Below are 17,242 nucleotides of genomic sequence, written 5' to 3' on the forward strand. Positions count from 1 at the left end.
AAATCTTGCAGCCAAATGTGGCACTGCGGTGCGGCTGGGGAGGGAAAGTGTCCTATGTTAATTATTTGGAAGGGAAGGGGAAAGGAAAGGGGAAAAGAAAAAGGAAAGGAAGGGGAAAGCAGGGAAAGGAAAAAGGTAAAAAAAGAAGTGGTGTCATTCTCTCTGACAGGTGTGGGTTTGTGGGATGGGGAAAAGAACAGCCCACCACATACTGCAAGTTCAGATGTGGGTGTTGAATTCTGCTGAGACCTTACTGGGGGGACTGGACGATTGTTTAGCCCTTTCCAAGTTGCAGCTCATGTTGCAGTTGTATATGCATGCTTATACAGCAGGAAGGCTCTAATGATTAATTAATGCTAGCACCATGTTTGCAAACTGTCACGGCAAAAGCTCTAGCTATAGAAGTTGCACAATGGTATCAACATGCAGCAGATTTTTTTTGCCATGCAGACTCATTTCAGACAAACAAAACCCACAAAGCATTGTTCTGACTTGCCCTACAGAAAATAAAAACAGAGCACTGTCTTTATGCCATGTGTGAAAAATGGCATGCGGATAATTTAAAGTGTTCTTTGGAAGCATCTGGAAATATATTTAAAAGCGTTGTAAGAAGGGTAGTAAATGTCACGTTGGATTTTACGCAGGAGAAGGCATACAACCTACAATCAGTGTAACTTGCTTTCTTGAACTCAAAGTGACTGCACTGTCTTCCAAACACCCAACCTGCCTCCCTGGGCTCTGTCACAGCTCAGGACACTGAGGACCAAGATCTGCTTTATTTATTCCCTTTCTTTCTAGAATAAAAAAGGGAACAAAAAACCCGTGTTGCTCACAAACAAATCCCACCCAGAAGTTAGTATTTTAGCAGTTCTTTTGGGAGAAGACACCTTAGGAGCTGTGTGGAAGTCAGCAAACGCCATTTTTCACTGCAAATGCTCCTGCTCCCAGAGATGTTCAGGCCATTTGAGCATCTGGGCCAGCCCCTTCCTAAGAGGTTAGTTAATGCAATCCAGGCTCTCCACTGCTGCGCCTCATCCAGCACACGTTATTAAAAGACAGCTTCCAGGGAGGCATTTCATCTTGGTCTGAAGTCTTTCAGGACATGAAGAATGCCCTGTTTCCCCAAGTCATTTGTTCCATTCTCTCTCCTTTAATTTAACAGCCAGCCAATCTGGTGACCGCCAGCCTCGCAGGAGGATTGCGCTGGGGCTGGCTGGGGAGCAGAGGGAGACCCAGGAGCAGGCACGGTCGGAAGGGGAGACACATTGTTCACACTACGAGCTGGCTGGTTTTGAGGCAGAGCAGGCACGTTTGCACGAGCAGGCAGGGGCATGTGGGGTTGTTCATTTGATGCAAAGCTTTGAACCACAGTCAGATGCAGATCTGGCTTGCTTGCTAGCCAGAGATCACTTCTTGCTGTGCAAGTTCCCTGGGCTGCACGTTGCTTTTCCCCTTCCTCTCCTGTAGCTTTTCTTGCTGTTGTTAGATTGTGTGTCGTGGGGTTTTTAATCCACATAAAACAACGAACAAATGTAAAATATTATGATATGACAAATATGATTTTATATTGTAGTTACCTCTAGGCATTCACTTTCTTATTTCATTGTGATTGTTATAGTTCTTTTATTCCTTTCATAAAGAAAAACATTTAATGTAAAAATAAAAGGAGTCATGATGATTTGGGTGAATTGTAGTGCTCAAGGCTTTCCTCCACATGTGCTTAAAGATACATATGCGCTTTAATGCAAGAGCCTGCGGAAGAAACACCTCATCTACATCCTATCAAAGGCAGCAGGAGTTTGATCACAGAGCAGAAGACAGCGGAGTGGCTTCAGGAGAGGAAAGGAGGGGACATCGTTACCCGCATGGTTTGGGCCAAGCTCTAAATGTCTGCCCAGCCTGGGACATCCAGAAGGTCCAAGCTGGTTTGCAGATGGGTGCTTCTCCTCCAAAATTCACTGCTGCTACAAACTAGCCAGCGATGCTGGTGCGCCCAGCACTGATGGAGAGGCTGCTGCAGTCTGCGCCCATCACTGCAGCCTTTGTACCCTGTGGTATAAAATCAAACAGATGTGATTAAATCTGGTGCAGAGGCCTGAGGTGGGCCTGAGGTTTCAATGGAAGAGTGGCATTAATCGGTCTGGAGCAGGCTGAGCTCATCCACTCTCACACCGTCACAAGAGGCTCCATCAAGCCTCCTCCACAGGTTTCACTCTGTTGGTTGAAAAACCCATTAGGCTTTAGTGGTGTGATTGCTGATGTGTTTTAAGCCTTTCAGATACTGTCTGTGGATAAGTAAAGGGCTCGGGCCATTTAAAGGGTCCTTTAGAGCCAACTTGCAATACGGAGGGTGAACACACAGAGGGTGATCAATGGAGTCTGGAACTGGCTGAAAACTTCCCAGCAGGATTTTTCCCTCTCTCCAAGCATGCTGTTTTGACATCCCTGCCGAAGGTCCTCCTACCCCTCCTCACGCTGTTTCTCTGCACCAAAAGATTACAAGGTCCCTTTTTGCGCCGCGCATCCTTCTGAATAAGATGACAATGAATCTGAGAAAGAAGAAAAGCGGCTTCCCTGTGAAAGCTTAGAGTAGGAGTTGGTCTTTGTGTGGGGCTATAAAAATATCAGAGTAGGACTGCCTAGCAGCATCCTCGCAGCAGCCCCGCTCAGGTCGTGGGGGAGTGATTGCTATCTGCAGCTCGCAGCTTGCAAATCTCACCGAGCCCTGTCTGCCGAGGGGTCTGCGCTGAGCAGCGCTCGCCCACGAAGCAAGGTGGGGGGATCAACTGAAACCTGCCCAGGGAACAACATCAACCCTATCAATGCCTTCAGCCTGCAAGGGGCTGTCAGCGAGATGATACCAGAAACCAGATGAGAACAGACCGTTATCCCCAGTGTGGCTGTAAGCACATAAGCTCATTTGCACCGCGGTACAGGGCTGAACACAGATACAGCAGGGAGCAGGATGGCCGTGGTGGTGGAGGGGGATGTTGTCCCCTCTTCCCCTTCGCTGCGCCAGTAAATAGGCATCACAGAGCAGATTTGCCCAGCCAGCTGGCCTGGGAGACTTAATAATAATGCTTTGTATCACGGCTAGTGGCCTCTTCAGGGGATATTCTTGAAAGGACCATGTGGCATTAGTAGCTCCCCAGCATCTCTAAGGAATGTGGGGACCGGTCCCTCCCCGGGAGGTGCAAGAGCCAGAGAACCTGCCCTGAAGGGAACAGGGCAGTGCTGCTCCGTTAGTGAAAGCCTTTCTGTGCACGGGATATCAGAGTTGTTTCTTGGCACAAACACTTCAGCCAGAAAATATGATTTATTTTTTTTTCCAAACCGAAGCTGCTTAACAGGAAAAGTTCTGGGATTTGAGGAGTTCATGGTGGGAGCCTGTGCAGCCAACTCACGGTGATCAGTAACAGGGTCAGTAAATCCTCCTGGGATTTATGTTCCTGGTCTGGACCCTTCAGAGTTGTCCCCAACCAAACAAGTGCCCCAAACTCCAAAGGACAACACTTCCAGAAAAGTATTTACAGAGCTTTGTTTTCATCCCGTGTGGAGCAGGGCATTGCTCAGTGCTAAAGATAATCCTGTGCCAGGCATGTGCAGCTGGGAGAGGCAGAGCCTGTTCTTGAGAGCACGGCTCTGGAGCGCAGGGATGCGCCCCGGGAGGAAGCTGTGGTTTCAAAACTTCTAAGAGACCGTCACAGGCAATAATAAGCCTATACAAAGCCAATTACCAACTATTTTTAGAAAGCCTTTGACAGCATCCCCTCTTCAAACCCAGGGATATTTATTCATTATATTCTAAATCAGCTCACTTACCCTGAGGTTGATTCACATGTCAGAGGCGCATAATGTTATCAGCTTAGCATCAGCGATGGCACTTACCATACCAGCGTTCGTCACGGCGTTATTGACTGGTGCGGGTTGCAGACAGGTCATGGACTATCAATATTAGCAGTGCCTTTAGTGACAATTAAGCACTAAGTGTGCATTGGGCAGGATGACACAAGTTTTGGAAATATTCAGGTCACTGCAAAGTATTGATAGCAATGAATCCACATGTTCCTGATACAGCGGGAGCCACCTGGTTGGAAAACAACTTGTCCTGTGCATAAAGGGAGCATCAAAGGGAGAAAAAGACACTCAGCCGGGATGCACTTAACAGCTGAGACGTGAAGGTTCCGTTGCTTCATCGCTCAGCGTGTGCATTCGTGTCCACCGGTTACCGAGTGGAATGGCCTTGTTTTATCTCTGCTTTGCAGAGGTGTAAACAGACAGGGTAGGAATCGGCAGTGGAAAATCAGGCTGTTCAGCATCAGCACCAAGCGCTGCCTCCCAGCCCCCGAGCTTGCTTGTACCTACCTCACTTGGGCCAGGACTCTAACAAAGTCCTGGAGAGGTGCACGGAGCCGTGTATGACCTCGTCCAAACTAAACTTACTCTTTATTTTTAAAAGCTTTGAGGCCCAGGGCCAAATTCAGAGTTGATGCTCTATGTGGCATAAAGTCAAGACTCCCCTTACTCACGCTCTCTCCCCGCTTAGAGGCTATTTTAGGCTGGGAGTTATTTTAACTTGCACCTTTTCTTCAGTGCATAAATTACACTTATTTAGATTGCTTTATGCATCAGCAGACAGGGTGTAAGAAGTGTCCAGGGAGCCTTAGCAAACCTGAGATGCTCTAAATTATGCCGCCTTAGACAGCACCACTGAATTTGCCCCGTGGCATCCCAGGTTGCTCCAAGCGTCGTGACTGAAAGGGCTGAGACGTGATATGGATGTGGTTTTCACCTCCCTCATGCTTTTCTGACCCATATGAATAGTCCATGATGTCCTGGCCAGACTCATGAAGTCGCTGGGAGTTTGTCCATGGGTTTGGTAGGGGTAGAGCAGAGCCCACTGAGGCTCCCATCTGTTGGGTTTATGCAGGGCTCCTGCCAAGGGAAGCATGGAGATGTCACCAGGGCTGTATTGTCACACAGCTACCATGGGCTTCACAAATATCCTTACTGAAAAGGGGACAGAGAGTTGCTGGGGCTGTGAACCAGTCTGGGACCTGTTTCTGCTAGAGGAGAAAGTCTCTAGATGCAGCACATAGCACAGTCCTCACCTACAGTACTGCGTCCAGCTCAGGGGTCCCCAGCACAAGAAGGACATGGAGCTGTTGGAGAGAGTCCAGAGGAGGCCACGGAGATGATCAGAGGGCTGGAGCACCTCTGCTATGGAGACAGGCTGAGAGAGTTGGGATTGTTCAGCCTGGAGAAGAGAAGGCTCCGGGGAGACCTTAGAGCCCCTTCCAGTCCCTGCAGGGGCTCCAGGAAAGCTGGAGAGGGGCTGGTGACAAGGGCAGGGAGTGACAGGCCAAGGGGAATGGCCTGAAGCTGCAGGAGGGGAGATGGAGATGAGATGTGAGGCAGAAATCCTTCCCTGTGAGGGTGCTGAGGCCCTGGCACAGGGTGCCCAGAGAAGCTGTGGCTGCCCCTGGCTCCCTGGCAGTGTTCAAGGCCAGGTTGGATGGGGCTTTGGGCAAGCTGGGCTAGTGGAGGGTGTCCCTGCCCATGGCAGGGGGTGGCACTGGATGGGCTGTGAGGTCCCTGCCCACCCAAACCAGTCTGGGATTCTATGGTTCCATGTATGAGCAGTGCCAAGCAGGCATTACTCGCTCAGGAGTGCCTGGCTGCCTTAGCATGGGCTTCTACTCAACAGAAACTACCAGTTATCAGAGCTTCCCACTCCCTGCTTGCACCAGCAAGGCACAAACCAGACCAGCAGCTCCAGTGACCAGGGCTGCGGTACAGCTCTGCTGTGGCCCGTGATGCTCGTCTCTCTGGTGACAATGCAACGCTCAGAAGCTGGTTACAGCAAGCAGGGAAATCTGATGCAAGGCTGGGAAATGCGACGAGGTCTCGGCAGAAATGCACATAAGCGCCGACAGAATTATGGTGGGAATCGAAATGGGCAGGTGCGTTGAATGTGCTTCTTAAAGCAGAGGCAGCTGGAGGGAAGAGAAGGCAGCGCTTGTAACACGTTGCTGCAACCCTTTGCGGTGCAGACGCACCACGCACTGAACTCTCTGTTGTACCTGGCTCTCAGTATATCAGGGTGGAAATGCTTGTTAATTAAGGATACACCAGTGTGTCATGCTTCTCCTGTAGTTCAGCGGCGATGTTATAGATCTGGTTTCCCAGCGCAGCTGTGTTTTCTGCTAGCAGTGTAACAGCTCTGATCCTGCCCTTGCAACAGTCCCAGTGAGTTTCTGTCATGGAAAATACCTTTGGTTTTAAGGGTACAGGGCCGTTGCCAGAAAAGACAACATTTTATTGATACAGCTAGGCCCAAGCTATGCAGCAGAGATACCCAGGATGAACCTTGCTTGAGACTTTAGTTCCTGCCGGCTCTTGTCCCGTGGGCAGGAGATGAGAGGGGCCGAGGGGGGTCACCCTGTGCTGGAGCACACACCCCAGTTTTCCAGTGCTTTGCCTTTGCCAACAAAGCTCTTCATGACCTTGAGAAGCTAATTAACCTTTCAACCCCTGCCTGCAATTAAAAAGAAAAAAAAAAGGAACAAATGCCATGTGATACTCTTTAGTTTAAGGATCTGTAACCCTGTTTTCCCACCTGGGTGCCCAAGTTACACGCTCCATCTCTCCATCTCAGTTATGAATTAACCTCTCCTTTGGTGAGGGCACTGTCCACGAGGAAATCTGGGAAGCCCTAAAGGTCAGCGAGCAGGAAGCCCTGGACACAACCAGCTCAGAGTGACCCAGCAGGAGCCTGACTGCCATTCGCAATCTATGGAGGGATTTATGTTCAAATTCCAATTTCATGGCGTGCTGTCGGACACTCCTGGGGTGTCACAGGGCAGCAGTGCCATGCGCCTGTGCCCACAGTCTTGGTGGGGTTTGGTGGATTCCCATATGGCTGCTCAAACCACCCCAAAACAGGGTGAGAAGGTTTCCGTCTCCTCCTGCCCATGCTGGAGTTATGTACTCTGTGGGCTGACATGGAAAAAAATCGGGATGTTTTAAGGTAGATCTCAAGGTATATTTGCAAAAGAGAGGTGCATTAGGGTTAGATTAAAATTGGAGTGAAAGCAAAAACAACATAGCTTTTAATGCAGAATACATGTCTGCAAAGAAGCTTGGACTTGATTTCAAGCTAAAACCTCCTTTAGAACCCTGTTGCTTTGTGTTCGCTTCTATTTTGCAGTAGCTAGTTAAAATGTAGTTAGCTGAGCCAAATTAATTAATTCTCCCCCTCAATGTGCATCTCACCTTAAGGTAAGATAAAGTCCTGCTCTAAAGGTCTAACTCAGTCCTTTCCAAGGCTAAATCCCTGTTATTCACCCTGCTTAAAGCTCCGAGGGTTTGACCCCGGGATCAGGATTTGCAGCCTACCCTGTGTCTGCGCTTGTTTAATTCAGAGTGACAATTCCCAGGCACTCCAATGGACTTTGGATCGAGCCACATTACTACTGAAAGTCCTGCATTGATTCTTTTCTAACTGTACCCAAGTTTTAATGTTTAATATTTAAACATGAAAGTTCCTTTTGAGACATTTAAAGTGGAATTATTAACAGCCCCATGTAGAACTGACAGGTTAACAGTGCGACAATTAAAAAGAAAGGTTAAATACATTTTCTTTTCAGACCAACTGCTGTTGCTTAAGACTAATAAATCCACCAGGAGATCGTTTTTACAGAGTATGAGGGGTTGTGTGTCAGCTTTTACAGGCTTGAGTTTTTCAGAAATCACCACACTTCTCTTCCCAGGCAGCTACAGGTTTCAGTCTATATTTAGCAAATGGGGCTTCTTCCAAAGAGTCGTGTGAATCAAGTCAGAAAGGAAAAAAAGTTGGTATATCAAAAATGCAAAACCTACTGGCTGTGGGATTTACTCACAGTTTGCTTCACTTTTTTAAGGTATCATTACTCTCTGTTGCCGTGATGGCTTTGAAAACAGAGGTGCTGGAAAACAGAAGACATTCTGGCCTGGGTTCTCTAAGGGATCAATTCAAGCACTAAGCTCCCATCTCTCCTTTGGAAAATAGCTGTCCTCCCCTTGTGTGGGGCAGCTGGATGCTGCTAAATGGCACCCAAACCGCTCCTGGGTGTTTCTAGCCAAAGCCTGGATTCTCAGGAAGACATTTTCCATGTATTTGTATGTGTTTAACCATAAAAATGTTAGCTTAATTGTGTTTTTCACGTGCCCTGATTACATGTTGGAATGTATCGCTGCAGGGTCAGAGGAAAAATAGATTAAAGGGTGACCCTTTAATCACCTAAAGCGAGGTGGACCTGCTTGAACAGGAGGTGGGACCAGATGACCTCTGGAGATCCCTTGCAGCCCCAACTGCTCTGTGATTCTGGGAAAGGAGGAGTAAGAGATGTTCATCAGGATAAATCCACCCAAGACTATTGAACATGAGACCCAAGGACAACCGTCGGCTCTCTGCAAACCCCCGGCATTGTAACTGCTGCAAGGTGAATGGGTAGACCAAGGAGGAGGGGGATCTGGCTGCCCTCTTTCCTGTACCCTTCCTCCCAGGCGTTCGCTTCTGGCCTCTCTCAGGCAACACAGGACTCAAGTCCGACTCACTATTATCTTATAATTATATCACTCTTCCAGCTTCTTTTTCAAGCCACGGGAGTCCTTCCTTGCCGTTGATGGACATTGATTTGGCCCCAAATTCACAACCATGAAAGGTCATGTGACTTACAAATATAGAGGAATATTTACTCATCCTGTGCTTTTAGCTTGTTAAAAAAAAATACTAACTGGTGTTTTAAACGAGTTACCGACAGCAGTAGCGGATGTTACAGATTATTATAAGCACATCAGTGGAAGGTATTATAAGATGGCTATAAGCCATGGTTATAATCAACCTGTTTTTGATTTATTGGACTCTATAGCAACCCATATAAATTGATTAGCCATTTATTAAAATGGCTATTAATCATGGATTATCTCTTTGTACAAATTTAGAAAACTACCTTGGTTACGACCAGACTGGAAGATGGAGAAGAAGTCCCACGTTAAAGCTTTGGGGAGACAGCCAGGGTCCTTTTCAGGCAGCATCTTCTTAGATCCTCCTCTTCCTACCCTCTTTCGGGCCATGCCATGGTGAGCAAGCTCAGCTCGAGATGCCGCGCTGCCAGCTCTGCCCACGATGTCCCGGCGGCTGCCTGGAGGTTTCTGTCATACACGGACACCCCATGGCATGGACACAAAGCAACGTCCCTGCTTTGCCTGGGACAGCTGAGGTATATGATAGCTCAGCTGCAGCTCTGGCAAGCTCCTAACGATCACCGGTCATTAAACCAACTTCAGAGCTGCTGATGCTTCAGAAGCCAAGAACAGAGGGTCCCCTTTTTATTGTTCGTATATATATTTTTTTAAAGGTCAGTTTGACTGTGTTATAATGGACTTGGGGATATTCTGCTCTCTGCCTTGCCTCTCTCCTATCTGTCAGCCACACACTCCGGTGTCATCTTTCCCACACACAATATATCTTAATGCACCAGTCTGTACTGATCTTCCTCCCTTCCCTGCATCCCCCATGAATATATAACCACCAAATGTGATAGGAAGAAATTACAATTGTAATAAAACCGGTTCATTACATCCTTCTAGTCAGAGGCGTTTAATGAGCACCAGGGCTGCCTAATGCTGTTATGTTCCCTTTGAGCCAGATGCAAATGTAATATGTTTCATCGTATCGTTTAATTTACTCTTTGGAGCTGTGGAAGGAAGCAGGCAGGTCCTTCATGCAGTGGGCACCACTGGTTTAACTGAGCCATTTAGAAACGCCTTGACCCACTGCAGTGTGGCGGTGGCCTGGGCATAGTGCAATGGCAATTGGATTTCCAGTATGGAGCTGCGGCATATCCAGAGGGTTCAGGGCATCTGAAGAGCTGGGCTAGTCTGTAATATAGACAGCTACTGGGATGCTCTGGCTCAGCAGAGATCAGCACCTTCAGAGAGAGGATTTCTCCCATCCTAAAACACGTGTTTAAGTTGGGGCGTAGAAAGACACAATGTAGATGGCCCTAAATCACCACTGGAAATTGCACGTCTAACTTACGGACACCATAAAAGCTGACCGAAACCTTCATTTGTTGTGGTTTGACTAAGATCTTTCCCAAGATCTTTGGCAATGAGTTCTTAAGCAGGGCATGATAGATGCGTCAGACAACAATATGCAATTTACTTACAAAAAGCCTGTCCCAAACCCAGACATTAGGGATGAAAACTCTTCATTGAATTCAGATCAGGATGGATTCAACTGCTTTGGCAGATGAAAATGCTGGGGACAAGTTCCAAAAATTACATTTGTTTTATATTTTCAAAATGAATATTTCACATTATGTTTTGCAATGGCATTTGCCATTTAGAGTTTGACCTTCTTTAAGAAAACAAAGAAAACAGCTTTTCAAAAAGGATTAATAATCCCAGTAGGAGCAAAACTCTTCACCTGGAGGGACAAGTAACTACGTGTTGCATACAATGTCAAAATCTGGGACTTCCCGTGCTTTTTTTTTTTAACTATCTTTTCCAGTTTGATTCAAAGCAACTTAACTTCTGAGCACCTTGGTCCTATCCCAACACCTCCAAGAACCCAACAGCCTGAAATGCACTCATGATTGCACCTTGGAAAGCAATACTGCTGATGCATATCGTGTCCACGGTGTCCTCTAACTCCCTCTGAGCACCTAGTAGCTCTGGCAGATCCTACAAGACAGCCACCACCCCTGGACTTCTGCTCCCACTCTCATGCTGAGTTCTTGCTTGGTGTGGGACAACCGCTATTTCCTAATTATGAGCACCATCTAATTCAGGATGCCGTAGTGTTTCCAAAGTCCTGTGCACCTGGAGAAGATGGTTTTTTCTCCAAAAGCCAGTGGCGGTCACAGGTGTTCAGCCCATCTCCACACATCGCAGCCCCAAGCCCCAAGCCCAGGCTGTGTTAGTTGAAAAGCCCCGTAGAGGATGAGCACAGCCATCTGCCCTAATTCCCTCTGGCACATTTCAGCAGAGCACGGTTTTCTTCACAAGGACATTATTCCTCAATATTTCCTGTTGTTTTCACCCAGCTTGTTTATGGCAAATAGACCCTTGAGAGACAATCCTTTTGTCCGGGAAAGCTTTCATGATCTCGGAGTCATTGTGTTGGCATCAGTTTAATTCCAGCTGCTATAAGCTGGCAAGCTGATGAGAAGAGATGTATTTATGGGATCTCCGGCTATTTTGCTAGGGTGCGCAGTGCTGTGCTAACACAGACTTACAGGGCCTTGCAGGGCCATTAATTAAAGGCACTCTGTAAAGGTCTCACCGATCATCTTGCAGACATGAGAGAGCTGAGACTTGGGAAAAGAAACCCTGCCTTGCAGTGGGGCTTCTTTCTTTGGAGATGCCATTGTTTCCAGGCTGGGATCTGGAGCATCTCCCTGTGAAATCCCTTCTGGCACTGGATTTTATGGCAGCTCTTTCACCTCTGAGTCCTGGTGGCTTTCCTTGGCAGATTAGTCTGCCTCGCTGAGAGTGCAGCATCATTTCCCATACCCCAGCTGCTTTAGGGGTTTTGGGCAGCCGTGTAACCCAGTTGTCTCAAGCAATGCCTGGAGCTTTAATCAGGGCTGGATGTGAGGATGGGGAGGCTGGAAGGGATTGCATGCAGCTGTATGGTCGCTTGCCCACCATTTAGCTGAGAGCATGTACCATGGAATGAAAGAGGGTAAACAAAACATGTCTTGGCCAATTCCAACCAGTTTGTCCCTGTGAGCCACATGTGACAAACCTTGGCTGCTGCCTAGCTTCTCAGAAGACTTCTCCACGCAGGGACTCTCTGGAAAATTAATCTGAATTAAGCAAAGGCCTGAATTTTCAGTGGATGTGCTAAACTGCATTAAACCCCAATGTGAATTATGCTAAATGGAATTAAGACTACATTAATTTTAAGAATGCTGCCATGCACGTTTGAAGAACACGTTGATCATCATGGATATCTCTCTGCAGACAAACCAGGAGCGGGGAGCTGGGGGGATGCAGGACCCCACTGCGTATTACAAAATGTGGGAGTCCTCTGAGCAGAAAGATGTGGTTTTCTCACCTTGAAAAGCTGTAAGAGAAGAAAGCATGGTAGCTCTGGACAGTGGGCCATGCCCAGGACTAACAAGGTCTCTCTCGGGAGCTGCCGGGAGCTGAGCACCCTCAGTCCATTCCCCAGGCTGCAGAAAGCAGCACAGCTCCATCGCAGTCTCTGAGGAAGAGCAACGCAGAGGATTTGCCGTGAGAACTCCCTTCCCTAGTCCTAATCTGTGTCACTTTAAGTACAGCAGAGAACCAAATCTGACAGCTGGTTTGGTTTACCCCAGCACAGAAATCTCCATGTGAAATACTCAGGGCTTTTAAGCCCTGTTTATGCCCCAAAGTGAAGCAGCATTAACTCCCTGAGTGCAGAAAACAGCCTTACTGACATAAATGCACTTATGTGGGGAAGAGGAACAAGCTGTGTTACTAGAAACGGCTTTATACCTTCCAACTAAATCCACACTTGCCTTTGTGCTGAGACAACTAATAAGCAGTTAATATGCAGTCCCATCAGCACCAGGAATAACAAAGCCCTGTTTCCTTAAGATCTGCATTTCATGCTTGATTGCAAGCTCCGATCAAATCTTTTCCTGCCGTTTGAATGGATTTTTCTAAATTCTGTCCCCTGGTGTGGAGTCTTTGATGTCTGATAAGGTAGAAGCCCACGCTGTGGCCTGTCATTCAGACAAGAAATGCTGATTGGGAGCATTTACAGGCTTTCTCTCCTCTACCTGACCACTCTTTTCACAGTATGTATAAAAACTTAATTGTATGTGAGACTGCTTTCCTCCCCCATCAAATCTGCTTGCAACAACCAATGGGTTCAAAAATTATTAAGGTCAGAATAAACATGCAGAAACATACACGCATTCATTACATGATCATATGAGCTTAATTTCCTCAGGCAAGCAGGCTAAAAATATCCCACATGCCCAGAAGAGGTAATTATACCGGTATAAAAACTCCGTAGGGTCGTGCTGGTTTCCCCTACTCTCTCTGCGGTTTGAAGAAGTGTCCCGACACATCCAGCGTGTCTCTGCCCGCCCCACCACCCCACGCACCTCCTGCAGCCAACAAGCATCTTCCACCCAGAAAGGGGAAAAATGCTGAATTATTAACTTCCATTTGCATAGAGCGCAATCCTACCGCACCGTGCCAGGGATGGGCAAGGATGCGCCGAGCCCCTGAGGTGGCCCGGGGAGATGTCGTCTTAGATCATCTCCTCACCCACCCCTCCCAGAACAAAACGTTTCTGTCAGACCGATTTTTTGAAAGCAAAAAGTGCTCTAACGATGATAGACAGTTCCAGATCATCGCCTGCAAAGCTGTGTCCTGGAGAGCTGGCACTTCTCACCGGGCCACCAAGAGGTTTTCTGAGCGACTGGCATGAAGCAAAGGCAACTCCAACGCATGGGCAGCTGGAGCTTGGTTGCTCCCTTGATGAAAGGTAGGGGGGTCTCTGTTCAAACGAAGACAAGTTGCACCAAAGCACTACTAAATCCAACTGGACGTTCTTTTCAGGGAGAGAAAAATCATGCAATAGTAAGGCCTAGACTCATGTGGCAGCTTAAAAATATATATGATGGTTGTGGAGGAAAACCCACAAGCATCGTCTAAATGTACCCCTTCCCAAAAAGTCATACAGAAGAAAGCAATTATAATTAGTCCTAACATTATATTTAGCCAAAATAAGATGTCTCACGATTTTGGAGTGTTCAGGTTCCTGTCCCTTTTGCCACACAATCAGGAGTGGGAACAGGAGCTAACAAGAAGAGTGATACCTTCATTTCACACACCTCATTTCCAGGCAGAAGACTTGCCTTTGCCCAGTGACCCTGATGAAGAGTTTGAAGCACACCTCCTTGTTGTTCTCTCCCTGGAGGGCTTTCTGCTCCATCTGAAGGATCTCTTAGGACACAGTCCTTCTTACCAAGCACAACTGACCCTTTTCTATGTCCTAAAGTGATAAATTTTCCATCAGGAGCCAAATCAAACTTGCAATTTTGAGCTACCACACCATAGGTAATTAAGCTATTTAATGCCATTTCCTCTTCGGCAGCCCAACAAAGAGTGATTAACCCTTTCTGAAGAACCACTTTCCCTTAACGTCTGTCTCTTGGCACCGACATTTAAATACATCACTTGCTGGCTGGCTGCATGAGGAACTTTTCCAGTTGCCTGGAGGAAACAGGTTTGGGACTCTTTTGTTTTAGCAGGGCACATTCACAATTCAACTAAAGCAAATGATAAAAAAATTTAAAAATTGCAGCATAGCTATGGAAGAGATTAAAATTGGACAGGTTGATTATAACCTGTCATAGTTACAAGCTAATGAAATTCCATCGACAGGGCACGAAGGGCCCCGAACCTCTCTGAGACAAGTTTTAAGGCCTTTCATCTGAACTCTAAACTTTGATCATCTGCTGATGAGTTTCTGCTGAGCTCCCGTCAGCTGAAGACAGGCTCATTTCCATCCGCCAGCGCAGCACCGGCCAGGAGAATTGAACTGTTGACAAGTGAACTGGTAGGCGAAGGTCGGTGCGACAGATGCGGTGGGTCGGTGCCGGGCATGCTATTTTGGATGCAGTGCGTCCATGTTAGTGATGCTCCTCAGAGTTCAGTTTTAGCCACCCTTTGCATTTTAGTGAGCTGTGCAAGTTCAGTGCCTTGGGGGAGCCTGTCCCACGGCTCTGAAAACCCAGCACGTCAGAAAAGCTTTCTTAAGCCTCATGGGGAAATATTTAAGGAAGATAAAGCTCAAACTCTGATCTTTTTCTAGGGAATTTCCATAAATCATGTTATTTCTGAATCTTTTCCTCTAAGAATGAAGGCTGGAAGGGGTCCTCTGGTTTCATCTTTTGCCTGGCAAGGGATTTTTTGCAAGTCAGCTTTTCAGATAGCTGGATCAGTTTATGTGATCATATGGTTTAATGCAAAAGAGCATCATTGTATACATGGGGACAGTATGTTAAGCTTTGAAAAAGCTGAAAGTTGGTCCATCTCAAGGAACCCCAAGACCAACCAAGCCCTGCATACTTCATCTTTAGTCACGGAGATCTTTTCATCCCAAAGTGAGTTTAATCCCATTCATCCTGTTGCCACCACATCTTGCAGTAGCGACCTCAACAAGTGGAGAAGCAGTCAGAGGCCAAGATTCTTCCTCCTGACAATCATTAGTGGCACTACAGCATCAGTCCTTCCACTTATGATCATATGCAAACCCACTGTAGGTACAGGATAGTTCCCTTAGCACCTTTCATAGCATCCCTTACTTTCTCCTTTAAATGTTTGGGAGCAATAATTTATGTGCAGAATGCAAGAACTAATTAGTGTGTCTCTTGCTTTCTGAGAGGGAGCAAAAACCATAGCAAATGACATTCCAGCAAAAATGGGGTCAGCTCGGATTAAACTGTCTTCCCATTTATCTTTGGTCTTTAGCATTAAATTTACCATACATATTAGAAACAAATTTTAATTTTCCACAGCATTGGGCAATATCTTTTCCTTAAAGCCTAGAAAAACATTCATTAGCATCCTCTCCCTCCAGTTCTGTGTGACTGTCTCCTCATTTGCACACAAATGTGAATTTTGCTGCCTGGGCAAGCTTCCTTGAATGACATCAAAGTTCCTGTATCAATACGCAACACACGTGTACACACAAATGGAACTCCCACCCACACTCACATACCTGTCCTTCACTCTTCTTGTTCTGAAATAGTGCCCAAAAGCACTTCCAAGAAGACTAGGAACAACAGAGCATGAGGAGTAACCTCTAGAAATAGAAGTGCATGCATAAGTTTAACTTCCTATCTAATTAAAGTAGACTTCCCACCTTAAAGTTAGGTGTTAAAGTTAAGCCACTCCCTAATAGGCAATAGCATGAAAAGATATTTCCAAAGGGCAATTCATCCCATCTGAGCAGATGCTGTGATCATGCTGGGCACCCCCATGGTGAGGGATCTGCTGTCTGTGAGGAGTCATCACTGTTCAATAACCTGCTCAGTCCCAAACTGCCCAAAGATCACTTTAAATCACTTAGACCTAAAATCTGCAAGGAATACCCCTAAGTCGTATTCCAATGAGTGTCAAAGGCATTCATCTTACCCAGCTTTAACTATTTTTAAGGTAGATGACAGTCCTACCTTCATAGTCAGTGGGCACACATAAATATACCTGGCAGATGATTCATGTGGGTTGTTTTAGGTAACCACAACTGGCTGAGATGTTCCACACTCTGGAAGTCCTGCTCTCTCTCCAAGTACAAAAGGACTCTGACCACCAACTCCTATGAAGACAGCTCCACGATGGACTTGTGACAAGGTGAGATGAATTTCATGCCCATCCCACTACAAACTACTACATTTTTAATAAATAAATATTGCCCTCTGTATCACTGCACCTTGAAGTGGGGATCTGGGTTGTAATGAAGCGTTCCCCATCTGTACAAGGAAGATAATAGCACTTACCTATCCCCAGGCTTGCTATGAGGATGAATACATCACAGAGAGCTAGATCCTCCGATACTATGGTAATCAGGTGCTATCTCAGCACACCAGAGAGATAAGAGCCTACGAAGTACAGATGGCATTTCAGCTACAAAGCCCCGGCCCAGTGGGCAGAGGCAAACTGTGTAAAATGAAAGCTGCCTGCTAGGTTCATGTAACCCTCCATTTTTGAGTCAATTTTCAGACATTTTTCTCCTGCTGTAATATCACTATAGGTAGCAACGCCCCACTGCAATGAAGGGACAGCAGCTATGACACCAAGGGTGATTTCTTCCAAAAGGCTAAAACAGCTGTAGCTGTTCCAGCCAACGCTGACATTTAACAACGTATTGACCCTCTCAATAGCATCCAAATGTTTCTTCTCCTGACTTGAGCAATACTAAAGCAAACAGGAAAATGACAGCAGTTTCTTACCTGGAGCTACCAGGGTGCCAAGTCTTTCCCAGTGGATTGCAATAAACTCCACCAGCAGTGACCTGCCTGTGCAGGGTAAAACACGCTGTCAGCATCTCTTATCCTAATTTCATTCCCAAGCCTCCTGTACATGAGTAAATAGTGAGGAAAGGTCTCAATATTGGGTGCCAAATGCCCTGATTCTTCCCTTGTAGAAGTGAGACTGGAACACGGAAAAATGATTAGAGGGCTAG

Source organism: Balearica regulorum, chromosome 22 (assembly GCF_011004875.1).
Source record: "Balearica regulorum gibbericeps isolate bBalReg1 chromosome 22, bBalReg1.pri, whole genome shotgun sequence".
NCBI lineage: Eukaryota > Metazoa > Chordata > Aves > Gruiformes > Gruidae > Balearica > Balearica regulorum.